This window comes from Passer montanus, unplaced genomic scaffold, assembly GCF_014805655.1.
Source record: "Passer montanus isolate IOZ18808 unplaced genomic scaffold, ASM1480565v1 scaffold50, whole genome shotgun sequence".
In the NCBI taxonomy this organism is placed as follows: Eukaryota; Metazoa; Chordata; class Aves; order Passeriformes; family Passeridae; genus Passer; species Passer montanus.
Genome location: NW_024369930.1, coordinates 285,381 through 301,100, shown reverse-complemented (window position 1 = coordinate 301,100; position 15,720 = coordinate 285,381). Strand labels below are relative to the sequence as shown.

At 42.2% G+C, this 15,720-nt stretch overlaps 1 protein-coding gene across 6 annotated transcripts in view; it reads left to right on the top strand.

The window, feature by feature from the left end:
• Positions 1 to 15,720, top strand: part of GRM3 (glutamate metabotropic receptor 3) — a 103,393-nt gene that overhangs the window by 38,566 nt on the left and 49,107 nt on the right. The window lies entirely within an intron of this gene.

The window sequence follows — 15,720 nt, the reverse complement described above, 5'->3', positions numbered from 1 at the left end:
GTGATGCAAATATGAAAGCCCACAGAATTTGTTTCCAAAAGCATTCAGCTCCACGCATATATGTTTAGCTTTCTGCAACTGAATTTCTTATCCCCCAAAACACACAGTCAACTTCCTTCTAAGTAGCAAATATAGCATTTTAGGAGTTTATTTGTCTTACCAAAAACAATAGGTATTAAGTATGGTGGTAAGGGCAGAGCATCCTACAAAATATTGAAAAAATCGGTTGGCTTACTGCAGTTTCTATTGATTTAAGAAACACAAAGGGAATATGCTGAACAAGATGAAATAGGAAATTAAGTAGCATCATGTGAATATATTAGTAGTAAAGCATCCTACATACTCTCATCACTGTCAGGTTCCTGCAAGACAAAAATGTGTGTTCTGAAAACTATGTCCTTCCAATACAAATACTGGTAAGCATTCATTGCCTTAGCTATCTGAATTCCTTTGGGTTTAAGGAAGCTATCAAAGCCTTACAAGTTGTGACTGCTGTTGTGCAAGCAAAATTAATTACTCCTTTTCTGCTTCCTATATTTAAAGCTTTAAATGAATCTTATTGCTGTGGAAAACATGAGAAGGAGCAGAGGGGCTGTCAGGATGGGATTGTAAATCTTTTGGTATTTAAAATCTCAGACCTGACTGACCTCATGCCGGTGCTTCAGACCAGTATTTGTCTTGGTGTTGTAAAGCAAGCAAATTACCTTTACCCAGGCGTGAATCCCACTTTGCAGTCTGCTGTAACTAACTGGGGTATGAGGTATTCAAGTGAAATGCTCCAGTCAAGCAAGTAAACATTGAAAAACAAACAAAAACATTTGCATTTGAGGAAGTATTAAATGTATTTATCATCTGCCCTTTGAGCCTGTGTAAGTGCTGGAGTAAGAAGGCAGAAATATGAATAGTTGTAGCTCAGTTATTTAATAAAATGGAAATACATGAATAATTAATATAAATAATAACTGGTGCTTGCCCAACTGGTGTATGCTGAGATTTTAGCTGGTGCTTGTCAAGGCATGATGGACTAAGGGTTACTTGGGGAGAGGGCTCCCTTGTTGCCCAGATCCCAGCACACGGTGGGATGCAGCACAAGCTCAGGGCTGGCTATTTTCAGTGCAGTGAGGAGCTCCCAGCAGCACCCTGCTCGTGGCTGTAGGATGAAGCCTGGCTTCAGAAAGCAGAGTCAGCCTGCCAAGCACTCTGCCTACAGTGTCTGTCTAAGCAGCAGCTCTGGGCCAGGGGAACTCATACTCAATAGGTGTTATTGACACCCTCGTTCTTCAGCTGGCTTCCCTGCTCTTCCCCACAGCCTTTAGAAAGCCTCTCCAGAAAGCACTTTGGAGCAGCAGCCAAACTCACATTCTCTGAAAACCCCATGGGATTTTCCTGAGGAACATTCATGTGCCCAGAAAGTAGAGGGAACCCCAGAAAAACTGCTAGCTTATGATTTTCTCTCTGTGTGCATGCAGCAGAAATGACCCCATATGCCCTATTGAATTGTTCTTCCACCAGTCCTTTCAGAAGGGAGCAGGTATAAAATTCTCCAGAGAGTATCTCCAGTTTCACCAGAGTGCCCCTAGTTCCTGCTTTACCTATCAACTTACTCTCCCACAACCCAAAAGATAACTTTACTTTCAAGATGTGTCACCACACTGAAGTTTGTGAGGCATGGTGCCAGCTGGATGAATCTGTCTAAAGCCTGAGGATCATGGGATTCATCCAATGGGGCCAAATTTCTGCTGCCATCAGAGGCACACCTAATTTACCTCCATGCAAAGAGGAACAGAGTGTACTCACTGACCTGACTGCCGTGCACTGCAGGAGCGTGTCGCGCGTTCCAAGCATTAATCCTTAGGACACAGCTGCAAGGTCACAAAGCAATGCTATCTTCTATTTTCTATAGGTACAAAGAGGTGAGCCAAAGACAGAGAAAGACTGTCCAGATTTGAGTGCTCTGGTTTACCTGCTATACCGAAGACTTTCCAACAGTTGGAAGGGGATTTTGTGTATTACATTGTCACCCCAAAACCACCAGAAAAAAGTAATCTCATGTGCTTTAATGAGTGTAGAAAATATGTGATGTACATGAGTTTTTACGAGATTTGGGGAAGTCTGTATTTAAATTAGGTGATTGTCATATGGTCAAAAAGTGCTGAAGGACATCTTCATAGAAAATTCCAGGGTTTGCTCCTTCTCATCAACAGCACAATGAGTATTGAGGGCACTTTAAATTATTCTGACCTATTATCTGACCTCTTTTCTCTTGGTTCTGCTGCTGGCTATGCATTTCCCCATAGAAATTAATTATCTTTATGGACAAATAGCTTTGTAATGGACTATCACTGTGGCCATAGCTGTCTAGTTTAAGTGAGGCAGTATGGGTAAAGAGAAATGGGTATTCAATAAATGTTTTTAGGGGAAAAATTAGCTTTGGATGATGAAGACCTGAAAGCGTTTTGGTAACCTAAATGGTGTTTACTTTTAGTAGCTATGAGTCTTACAACAAGAACCATCTCTTCTTGTGTATGGACTGGGCTGTACTGAAGGTAATACCCCATTGCCTGCAGCTTCTTGTTCTCTTCATTGTTCTTAGGCATTCGTGATTTCTGAGAGTTTTATTCTGACACTGGGAAAGAAGTAATCTTTGCTTTTTATGCCATTGATTCAGGCCATACTTTGTTTTCTCCACAGCTTCTCATTGCTAAAATACAGGGATGGCATTATACCCTGTAATAAAGGGAGTTGTAATTGTGGAAAAATAATCTTGTTTATTGGTTCAGCTGCTGAAAATGAGAGAGCTATTCATAATTCCAGGAAAAAAAATCCTGAGTGTAAGGGTTAGGTGTTCAAAACAGAGAAGTAAACTGGAGAAAATTAGTTGTGTTGTAGGTTTACTTCCCTGCTGCTTTGCTGATCCATCTGGGACATTCTCGGTCCCTGAGTGAAGATCATGCCATTACTTTAGACTCACAGTCTGCACTGAAGCACAGCTAATGCTCTCCTGTAATTGTTTCCTGAATGCTGAAAACAGCAACAAAACCCACATGCATGCATGCACATGTATGCTCACTGCTATGCTTAGCCTGATGGAAATTTTGTAAATTGCTAACCCTGTCTGGAACTGTACACTTCCAACCAAACATCAGCACATCGGTTTGGGCAGCAGAGCTAGGAGTCAAAAATGGGTTCTGTGGAACAGCAGGCTTAACAGCTGAAACCATCAAAGCTCTGAGCCTCCATGCTGGCCAGATGATGAGTTTTTAATTTCTTCCCTGTGGGTCCTGAGATGCAACAGATAAAATAGGAAAAAATTCATATGTCAGTTCTGTTGGCCTTTAAATGTAAATGGAGAAAATCTGCAACATTTATCAGAAAAGAAACTAATCAATTGATGTATTTCTGTGGACCTACAATAGTTGTGTATCTCTCCCATGCAGATATCTATCAAAACACTCTGAATTTCTTAGTTCACCTACTCAAATTCCATATACTTTGTACTAGATGCATAAAATCAGAGGAAAGGAGGGAGGAATTTAATTTTACACTTGAAAAATTATGGATCTTTCATTTCTATGCCTCCCCACATTACACTCATATTTAATTTAAGATCTTAAGTGGTTCTAAATAAGCTTCTAAGATTCAGTTTAAGCACAAAATATCCATTCAGGATGAATGAATAATTCTGAATATCTGGAACAAGAGAACAAAAAGGGTTTTAACATTAACAGTAGGACAGATCCATCAACAAGATAACTATGATTGACACAAATGGACCCTCTTTCATTGGTACTTGATTTGGCCATTGCATTAGGCAGTGTTTTATTCCTTGTGATTACAGTCCTAGCTCAAAACAGTCTGTTCATGCAAGAGAATTTGTAGTTCCAGTCTATAGTACCCTTGACTCACTGAACCAGTGGACCAGACAAAAGTCTCATGTTGATAACTGACACAAATTCTTGAATTTATCTTGAAAAATGTGCAAGTTTTCCCTGACTGTGGTGCCTCAAATACTTCCCATCATGTGGTTGTCTCAAGCCCTAGGTGACTGGAAATGTAGAGTTTTCTCCTTGAGGCTGAGTACACCAATAACTTGGGAGAAATAAGCTGCTGGCATGAAGAGGGGAAAGTTCATGGAGAGGAACAGGAGTTCACAACTGGAAAAAAAAGGAGTGGGATACACCTGGGAGCTGCTGAGGGGCTCAGCTGAGCAGTAATCAATGAAAGCAACAGTTGACAGACTGAAGAAATGGAACTTTCAGCATTTAACTTGCTATTGTAACAAACAAACTTCCTGCATGCCAACGTGCTGAGGGGCTCAGCTGAGCAGTAATCAATGAAAGCAACAGTTGACAGACTGAAGAAATGGAACTTTCAGCAGTTAAATTGCTGAAAAGTAAATTGTAACAAACAAACTTCCTGCATACCAACACCCTGACAGCAGAGTGCCAAGTTAACTCACCAAGTTCATGCTGGACTAACTGGGGCATGCTGTGAAGATAATAAGAGCATTTATCTGTCATGAATGCAAGCTTATGGATTGATAGATCATTTGATCTGTATGACTGTATTATGGATTTGCCATTAGCTTTTATCTTTAGCCATGCTGACAGAATCAAAAAACATATTTATTACACTTGGTGGGTTTTAATCGACTTTGCATTTTCCTGTGAATAGAGTTGGAACACAGATAATCTGCAAAATACACTGACAATCTTCCAGTTTATTCTGGTTTATTCATATTTTTTTCCAAAAAACAACTGAAGAGCATAGCACAGATGAATTCTCCTGTAAAAGCTTTACATAAGATTTGATGGAGAATAAACTAGCATTAGCCACAGAAGAGAGAAAGATGCAGTGCAAAAAAAGCTTATCCTCTGGGCTTGATGAAGAAAACAGCTCAAAGCCAGCAAATCAATGATCCCAGAATGAAACTGAAACACTGCCCACAGAAAAAATGGATTTGCAAAATGTGAGCTCTCCCTATTTCATATGGTATTGCTCCTTCTCACAGAGGAGAGCTTTTAGTGCTAAGGCACATGGCCTGAAACTACCAAGGCCTGATAACATCCAAATAGTGTGACAGAGGGACCAGACCTCTGCTACACTGAAAATCTGAGAATGAAGGGAGTCCTTCTTACGGAGATATCTTTGTTGTTGATGTCTCATGTGACCCAAGTGACTATATGTGGATTTCATCAATACAGTCAATAGAGTGCAGGGTATGAATCAGCCTAAAATAGAAAGGACCTGGGGCTTCTGGGGCACAGCAAGCTGTCCATGAGCTACAATGTGTCCCAGGACAATGATATCCTGGGATGCACCAGGAAAAGCATTGTCAGCAGGTCAAGGGAGGTGATCCTGCCCCTCTACTCACCCCTAGTGAGGCCACATCTGCATACTGTGCCCAGTTGTGGGCTGCTCAGTATAAGTGAGAGGGTCCAGAAGAGGCCACAAAGATGTTTAAGGGTCTGAATCATCCCTCCTACAAGGACAGGCTGAGGGAGTTGAGCCTGTTCAGCCTTGCAGTAGGAAAGAGGCAAAGGGCAGAAACTGATGCCTGGGAAGTTCCACCTGAACATGAGGAAGAATTTCTGTCCTGGGACCAAGCACTGGAACAGATTGTGCAGAGAGACTGTGGAGTCTCCCTCACTGGAGATAGTCGAGAACCATCTGGACACATCCCTGTGCTCTGGGATGACCCTGCTTGAGCAGGGAGTTTGGAGCAGGTGACCCACTGGTGCCTTCTAGCCTGGCTGATTCTGTGATTCTGTGAAATGAATAGCATGCCAACAACTTTTGGCCATGTTGGCCTCACTGACTAAAGGAGAGTCTGAAGTGTCCACTCCACCCAGGAAATTCCTTTGTCCAGCTCTACAGACCCTGTTCATTGTCCATGGAGAGAAATAGATACAGTAGTGCGCAATTTATTTCATCCTATTTCAATGTTTAAAATATATTTGATGAACCAAGTTCTGTAATTAACTAATTCCAGGAACAAAGCTGTGCTATTGGCTTACATAACAACGGGGGAGGTTAAAAAGTTAAAGACTGAGACCCTGCAAGGATAGAGGAGTTCTTGTTGCATGTCCTGGTCTTTTGAAGGCTGTTTTCCTAAGGAAATAGGGCTTATGCAATTACGTTAACTGTCAATTCCAATAAGGTTTGAATGCTAGCCAGTGTCAACAAAATCATACAAAATACAGACTTTGAAGACATTAATTTGTTACAGGTTTACTTTTTGGGGAAAGAAAGGTGGCTGAATAAAGGAATGAAAAACATTATTAAAATCCCTTGATAAAGAAAGGCTGAGGAGTGAGCTCAGCCACACAGCAAACAGCAAAAACCCCCCTGCAGGAAACCACAGGCAAAGAGGCTTTCCATGGATAGGCTGTATCACTGTTACCTATCTTACATCAGCTGGAAACTGCCAGATGATGTATCTGTCTTGGAAAAACTAAAATGCCCTGGTCTTATTCTATGTCAGAAAGAATACACTCAAACTGGAACACAAGTGTCACCTGGGGATAGCCTGTGTTTGACTGACATCAGTGAAAGCTTGGCTCTGAATTCAGTAAAGCCTGATTTCACGCCTTGCAGACTTGTTTTAGGCAGGGAAGTTACAGGGAGGGCACAGTCAAAGCAGCCAGTAGCTTATCCAAACCAGTGAGAACTCCTCTGGTCAGGAGTACTAGCCATATTTGACACCTCTTTATTGCAAATGCAGATGTCACTTCTACAACCTACTAGGACGTACCAAAAACATGCAGCCTGTGATAAGAGTAGGCTGTTACTCAAGTGTTGTCTTCATTTTATATTGGAGAGATGCCACAGGAGTTCCCATTTTAAATCTTGTCACCTGTTTTCACAGGCCTTCCCTGTTTTCCATGTGTATTTTTCACTCCTGGGTGGAATAGGAAAAGTCAGATGTTGGCTATGCTGTTTTGATTTCCTGAGAAAAGGTAGCTGGGCCTGGGCCATGAAGGGAGGGTATTTCACTGCTGACAAACTGAGTGTGATAGTCCTAAAAAGCACATAAGTTCATTCAATTTAAAACATAGGGAACCACATTTCTTTCTCTCTGCAAGCTGTTGTGTACCTTAAAGGTCTAGAATTTAGTCAAAGATATCTACCCTAGAAAATAAATTTAAAAATTTCCCCTCAAGTTCCTTCACTTTTCCATGCTTTTTATCCTTCTTCAATTTCCCTCTTCCCAGTCACTTTTAGTGACACCCCCAGAGCTTGTCCCCACTCTCAGCACACCCTGAGCTGCTGCTCAGCTACTGCTGCAGCAGAGCCACATCCAGGGTTGCTGTTTGCTTCCTGATTTTTCTCCTTGCTCGAAGATCCCTCTGCAGTTCATCACGTGTGATGTACTTTGCCTCCCTTTGCCTCCCAGAGGCATGACACTGGCATGTGGAGTAACACCACAGCCCCGGGAAAAACAGACAATCTCCAGAGATGGTTCTTCTCCATCATCTTCCTCTCCATGAAACAAGCTGTGGAACTGGAAGAATATGCCCTTGAGGGGAGTGCAGCCTGATTCACAATCTGGCATGTACAATTCCTAACCTACTTTTTTTCTCATGCACCTGGCCTTGTGGTTTCTCAGCTCTCCTTTTTCAATCGTTGCCTGACAGGAGAATTTGAGGCAATTATGACAGAATGGCTTTTATTGCATGCCTGCTGCCATGAGGATGGCTCTGCCTTCCTGTGGTCAGTAGAAATGTTGGCAGTCATGAACTTTCTCCCCAGTCAAAGCCAGAAAGTGCAAGAAAAGCAATGAAACCCTCACCTCTGGTTCAGTTCCGTTAACAAATACAACTAGTGACTCTTGGCCAGTTCTTGAATTCCTTAACGGGATTATTATTCATTCATGCTGGCCTCGGTGAAATTTGGGATACAAGTATTAATCTTAGATTGCAATGAGAATTGTAATAACAAGCGAGCTTGTTATTACAAGGCATAGAGGCCACACAGAAAGAATATCCAGTCCTCATCCTCCCAAAATAAATCAGATCTAACTCCTCCTGGAGTGAGGCAGAAGTACATCCTTACTGTGGACTGTGCCTTCCAAGAAATTATAAGCCTCTATCCAAACATCCATGTAAAGCTGTTTTAACTCTTCCTTGACCAAAACTCTTTGTCTGCCTCTAGTGAGGGATGAAAGGAGCACAGTTAACATCTGTGATCATCCTGCTTAGCTTTAGGTTCCAAAGAAGGAACCTCATTTTAAAAGGCTAAAATTAGGTATGAACATTTCTCTGAATATTTTTTGCCAATTTTGTGCTTTGTCCAAAGCAAAGGATCATCACCATAGAATAACCATAGAATGATTTGGGTTGGAAGAGACCTTAAAGACCATTTAATTTCAACCTCCCTAGTAAGTCCCAGCTAACTGAACACTTCTAGCAATGGGGAGTCCACAGCTTCTGTGGGCAATCTGTTCCAGTGCCTCTTCACTCTCACAGGAAATAATTTCTTCTCCATATCTAATGTAAATCTACTCTCTCTCATGTCCTCCTATAAGTCCTTCTCCTTGTAAACCTTGGCTTATATAAGATATGACCTTATATAAGAACATAGGACAAAGTTTGCACAGGTTTTAGAAAAAACATGAATTCACTAGGAATTGTTGAAGTTATTCATGTTTGTCTTTCTTCTGCTTTGTCGTTATGTCGGAGATTTGGCACCACAGAACAACTCCTTGCAAGGAGAAGTGTCACAGACATGCACTGTGCTTCATCCAACAACTCATATGGGCCTTCATCAGAGCACCAGCACTGTTCCAGATATTCTAAATAGGGCCTGTGTCTTTCCTTCCCTTCATTAGCAAGGAATTCCCCCATCACACTACCAGGCCATGAATTATTCCAGCAGAGGGATTGAGGACCAAGCTGGACAGACTGCAAATTCACTTCTGTTGGCAATCAGATGGCTGCAAGTCCATTTGCTGTCAGCACTGAAAAGAATAAAGACAAAGCCCATGCTAGAGAAAGCTGTTTCCTGCACAGTGCTGGGCAGAAGGTGACAGGCTACAAGTGACAAGGTCCCCAGGGTGTCCCAAAGCAATCGGTGAATGGAGACACAGTGAGACACCAAACCATGCACGGCTTTACCCAGTGTCTCATCTCTTCTTTCATAATTTGTGCTAAATACCTCTCTAAATTTTGAGTTAAGCTGTTGTTGCCATAGCAATGGCCATTTAGAGTAAGAGAATGCAGTGTGTGTGTTGGGGGTGTGAGGCTCTGCCTCTTCTCATAAAAATATAAGTCTGCATGTACATACACTGCTGTGGAGATGCATGAAAGGAGCCAAGCAAGGAGTTTGCATCAGATCTGAGGGAGGGACAGGTGGCATGGAAAGAGGAAATCTTGGTGCAGGTTGGAGCTGTTTGTTCCAGGATGAACCTGGAAAGAGCTGAGTACTAAAGTGAAATGAGCCTGAGTGATAACTGACTGACATTTCATTTCTTAGCAGTAGAAGTCACTCCCTTGCTCAGGACAAGGCATGTTCGTTGCTGCCTTCATGAGATAAATCTTTGCAGAAACAGGAAAAAAATTGCTTTCTCTGGTTTATTTTCATTAAAAATAACTCTTGCTGCTAGCTCTTTAACAGGAAATGCTTTTAACAATCTACTCCCACTATTTATACAAGTTTGTTTACCAGGGCACAAGCTGAAAAAAAGTCAATAAATAATGCAGGCATTATATTACCTAATTTTAGATCCACTTCTAAGATTTTTCAACACTCCTAGCACTAGCATTTTTAGTGGTCACAACAGGAGAGATTCAGAACCTGTGAGGTTTATTCCTCACTTTATACCATCTCTCTGTTGGGTGAGGAAACGTCTTAAATAGTAACTGCTAGGACAAGATCCCACTCATATCCCTGAGCCTGCTTCCCTGAGGACTTTGGCAGAGATCCATCTTCCTCCAACTAAATTTGGCTTAGAAGTGGAGTCAAGCATCACCTTGATCAGCAAGTGGCGGCAGGATCTGAAGTGTTTTGGGAATTCTCAGCCTGTGAGTGAGATTTAGGCACCTGAAGCACTAACTGATGAAGAAGAGCAGTCCATTTGTGTCACTGTCTGGGCCTCAAGTCCCACATTTGAAGTCCCACATTTGACTGATTGCAAACAATCTTTTTAAAGTCCATAAATTCATAGCAGGGCATCCAAGTTTGATAATGTAGCCATAAACTTTTGTGACATATCTTGTCCCTCCATGAGCCCAGACAGGATCATGAATCAGGATTAACATTCCAGGTTCCTGTAAGAATACCTGATTTAAGCTTTGAAAATAATCCAGGGCCCAAAAGAAAGTCATAAATATGAGTATTTTTGAAGTATAGCTCTGTATTTGCCTGTTTCTCAGTAAATGGCAGCCACCAGCTCCTGCTCCATGTCAGTGACATAAGGACATGCCTAGTGCATGGCAGACTGAGGTATTGTTCCCACTTCCAGTGCTACCTTCTGGTGGAGGTAAGGCACTCTTGTGCTTCTCTTTGCAATCTGGAAGTGAAAAAGGCAAAGAGGATCTATCAGCCAGCAAACCCCACAGGCTTCAGTAGTTTACTGATTTACAACAGCTGCAAAACAAATTCTGTAAAATTTTTAGTACAATCCAGTTCCGACAAATATCTGAGGGCAGCTTTTGTTTCTAGAAAACTTCTGAGACTTTTGTAATTAGAACTATAAAGGCAGTAAGCACAATTCACAATCAATTATGTTTTATTAATGTTTTTTTAATACACGCCACAGCCCAGTAATCATGGAGCTGTTCAACAATGTTGATCTAAAGTCAGCTAATAGCAGGATGTAATTTGTGGCCGTCTCTGCTCACTTACAAAACACTTGCTCCGTTAATTGTGATTTCACACTCGGCTGAATGCTGCTGCCTGGAGGTAACATTCATGTGATGGAAGAGTTACCAGTCTGGGCTCTGGGGGGGGAGGGTGTAGTGGGGTGGAGGAGGGAAGGATCATTTCAACAGAGGCTACGGTTGCTAAATTTTTAATCCTTTTATATTTTAAAAGAAGGAAAGAAAACAACTAAATATCAAAAAGCTACAACCCACTGCTAAATAGGTCTTTCTTAAAAATCCGAACATTCTTTCCATGTTTTGATCCCTTTCTATTGCTTTGTGTTGTTACCAGGAACATGACCAAACAAGTGGCCAGTAGGTGAAACCCTGCCTTGACCTCATATTGTAGATGCTGGGAATACCCAAAGAAGGAGCACATCTTTTCATTAGAAATATTTCCGTGTCTTTGGGGGTCCCAGAGACACCTGGCATGTTTCTTAACTAGAATAAGCAGGCAATTCTCCTGGAGAAGGTCAGAAGTGCCCAAAATGTTGCCATATGTCAGTGAGCAAGTTCAGCACATGGAGTCTCATCACTGAATGGTTGGTCAGTGGTGATGAGACAAGAGCTCAGCCCTGCACAGGCATGGGCAAGGCAGCAGCTCCTGCTCTAAGTGCTCGTGGTGAATATGTCAGAGGGAGAAATATTGCCTCAATCATATCAGAAGAGCCATCTTAACCTGGAAAATTTCCAGCTGAGTGCTTGGTATGGCTGTGGCAAACTGGGAGATACAGCTCAGACCAGACAGGGATGGGAGCACCAGCCTGGGAAGGTTTTTATTTGACTCATCACTAGACTGGGGCAGGGAGAAGAAGCCACAGAGGGGACTTTGCCCACTGCTTGCCATCACCTCCACTATTCCAGTTTCTCCCATCCTGAGCTGTGATGTGGACAGTTCCATGCCAGGTTAGAGTGCTGCTACTTGGGGGTCCAAGCCAGGATTGGGTCCCATCAGAGCAGGCTGAGTGGCAGCAGAAATTACCACACATGCAGCCAGAGAGGAAAAAGGGTGCACACTGCTGCTCTGTGAGCCTGGTGTGACTCTGAGGCTGCCAGCCAAAACCTCAACAGAAACAGTAGTAGCAAAGGACTCTCTGCCTTCCACTTATGCAGAGGCTCAGCCATATTTTCTGTATTGCCAAAATGTGGGGAAAACACCTTGGCACAATAGTAAGAGTGAAATCTGGCAGCTCGCTCCGGAGGGAGCCAAGAATGCCCAGGCAGAGCACCTCAGCTGGAACAAGGGTTCAGGGGAGATCCAGCCTCAAGGAAAACCCTGAAGGCATTGCAGAAAGCTGAGAAGTGATTAGGAGCACAAAGCAGCAACATCTCTGTGTGAGCAGAAAAAATAGATGGTTAAGAATCAATTAAGAGGGAAAGGTTAAATACGTGTCTAAAGAGTAAATGCACAGATACTCCTTGGGGGGCTATACTTTGGATGGTGTTAACTTCACTCCGTTAAGCCTCACTTGCATTAAGCACAAGTGTTAAAGCTTCTCTTAGCTAAATATTTCATCCCCAGGACATGACACTGAAAACATCAGGTTTACTCTGGGCAAGACTGCTCCACACTTATGCCATCACCTCTCTCACCCAACCTTTGACACTGCTGACCTCAGCCTGGTGCTGGTGCTCCCACACCACCCAGGAGGAATAATTGCAGTGACATCCACAGGTCACAGAAGCCAGCTGCTCCTCTGTCCCCAGAGGCTTTATACTCCATTTTTTCCTTTTCCATGCCTTTCTGGGATCACAGGTGAAGGCTGAGACTAAAGTCAACTAACACACAATCAATAAGCACACAGCACTTGCCTGTTCATTGCAGTCACTGCTGGTGGCCTTTCAGCTGTCACCAAAGCCTGGAAGAAATAAGCAGATGGACAAAAAGCAGTAGGGTTCAGCTGATTCCAAAGAAGACACAAGGGAAGGTGGTGGGACTTTCAAAGGTCTAACCCTGCATTACATCAAGATCATTACACCACAAATTGTCCAGATGGCACGGAGCCTCGGGCTCACGGCTGGACTTCTCAGTGCACTTGATTGTACTCATTGTCAGAGCAGGGAGAAACTCCAAGGATTTAGGAGCCTGCATGGTCTGACCCAGATCTCTGCCTCTGGTGGTCTGCTCATTGTAACTCCTTCTCCTGCGACCAAACTCACTTTGAAAGAACTCAGTGCCAAATGCTCTCATGTATTTTAACAAATAACAGAAACTCATATTTCCACACCATATTAATGTCTGGCAATCTTCAGGGGCTCCTTGTTCCTCACCAGAATAAATTAATACCTCTAGTTCTAATCTATAGAGTTATTTAATATCTGGAAACTTAAAGAGTAGCACAGCAAAGACATCTGTTTTCCCATGTGATTAATATTTTAAATCCTTTTTTCCTGATACAGGATATCATAGATCTCTGAGGAGAGGGCTGGGCATCTGCTGTATGTTGACATTGTAGAAGACATAAAGCATCAGATGTTGATGCTAACACAGTACAAATAGTAACACAGTGTTCTGAATTTTTCTTCTTGTTCTAAAGCAACAGAATATAAGTTTTTATTTTAAGACTGATGATTTACTTCTACTCTGAGGTATTATCTCTTGCTTTATATGTCTTTAAACTGAAATTTCCCCTGAAATTTTAGCGCTTTTCAAACTCTTTTACAATATACTAGACATGGCATGAACTTGTATGATTTGTAGCCTCATGCTGCTGCTGGTGTTAATTGCAATAATTAATGTTTTTCATGTACAGGTTTTCAAGATGAAATGAAATTCCCAAAATCACCTAATTGGAAAGCCATTTTTGTCATTTTTCACAAGGCAGGAAAAAAAATCTGAGGTGTAACAGCCAACAATTGAAATTTAAAGCACTTTGATTAATTTTTAGCAAATTTATATGTCAGCACCTGATTAACATTTAATGAAGGAACTTCTCCATTTCCATAGAAAAAATTTACTTGTTTTTACCACCTCACCACGTGTTTGCAACTTTTCCCTGGTTTGTTTGTTTCTTTGTTTTCTTTTATGTCCTGATTTAAGCTACCAGATTTCAGCCAGCCAAATTCAGGGTGTGAGCAATTTGTGTGCTTGGCACAGGTCTGTCACTGTAAGCTTTGGGTCACTTTACAAATATTTCTCCTCCAGGGGTGACAACATCTCTAATCATAATTGGCAAGGAGACCCAAGCTTGTCTGTCACTTTTTTCTGATTAAAGACATTATACTTCAGTGCAGTTCTCATTAGGTATTAAGGTCAAGTTCTGCCAGGGCACATATATATGTGATAAATGTGTTGGATGATCTATGCTACTGTGCAAGTTATCCATGATCTCTGAGAGAAAGAAATCTTGGAATTCAGCTTCTTGTGTCACTTTTGAAAGACACATTTGAACTTTGAGCTGAAATTTGAATGGTTTTAGAAATTTTCTTCCTTAAGATAAAATTTGTAGGGCACAGCAAAGGCTCAGGGAAAGATGCTTCTCTGATGGGTGACCTTGGAGAAAGATCTATTGATGAAACTATTAGCTTCAATATTTGTAAAATGCCACAAGAGCACAGGTGTGGTGGGAACCTCCTCTGTGACCTTACACTGGACATGGTTCTCCTCCACAGAAAGTTTACGAAGGACAGCAGGTGACACCGAGCTGGCATATGGCTCCAGGCACCACAATAACACATTATAGCTCTGAATAATGCAGTATAAATCCTCAGCTGCCAAGGGGGAGCCACCCACAATAAAGCTAAACATAATCTTCTCCAGCACCCACGTCAGCTCTTGTTGCATCCTTTGTCAGGAAGCTGCATAAACAGATGAGCCCTGCAAAACATTGTGAGGGGGAGCAAATGTGGGGAAATTTAGGATCTAGCACATGGTAGGGAGGAGAGGAAACCTCTCCAGAGTTTTAGCCCTGTCATGTAGATTGTCCTATTTGTTAATTAATGATGTTGAAAAATAGCTGGGCAATCTGAAGTGCCTCAGCTCTGTAAGGCTTCCCTTTTAACTGGAAGATTGGAAAATGCATGGCTGCTGGGTGCTGGATTGCCAGTACCAAGCATTGGTGCTGGTATGATGGAAGGCATGGACAAAATTGCCACTGATGTACGAGCAATAAGGTTTGATTTATAAGTCACTTGGCTAAATGAAAGATTCAGCTGCAATTCTCTTTGAAGTTTGACACCTACAAGACAAATAGGCTGAAAATGCTTAGTCTGATAAGAATTCTTCTCTGAACCAACAGCACAGGTGGACCTGCTCTGTGAGCTGCAGACAGAAGGCCTGCACAGGACCAGAGCTGACATGTGAATATAGCTCTGGAAGACAGATTTAATTTTGGAGTACTGTGTTCAGTGGGGTACTACACAGAAACCCCAGACCCCAAACCTCTTTCTCATTTTAGTTGCTTTCACAGAAACAAGAATGTGCCCATCCTTAGTAAATAAGCAAATTTACACCAAGAAATAGTAAATTTGTGTGATCAACTTTTTACACACAGAGAAATAATCCACCAAAGCTGATGATTCAGACCTAGAGGCAAGTGGATTTTCAGTGAGAGAAGTACAGCTGCTATTGTACACAAGTGAGTTGCTTTCAGAAAGGGATGTGCTGAGTGTCCCGCAAGGGCAGATGTGACTTCCCCCTGTGGGCTTCTTATGGTGGAAAGAGAAGGGGCTCTGGAGTGCCAAATGAAGATGTTTCACAAGCTGAGTGCTTCTGGCTAAAGTTCAGATAGAGCAATGCTGGCAGAAACCCTCTGGTGCAGATATGGAAACTTTTCTCCTTCAGCCTGTTTATTTTTCATGTTGATATTTACATTGCTTCTACACCCAGACTCTATTTCTATTTCCACCAGAGATCCAA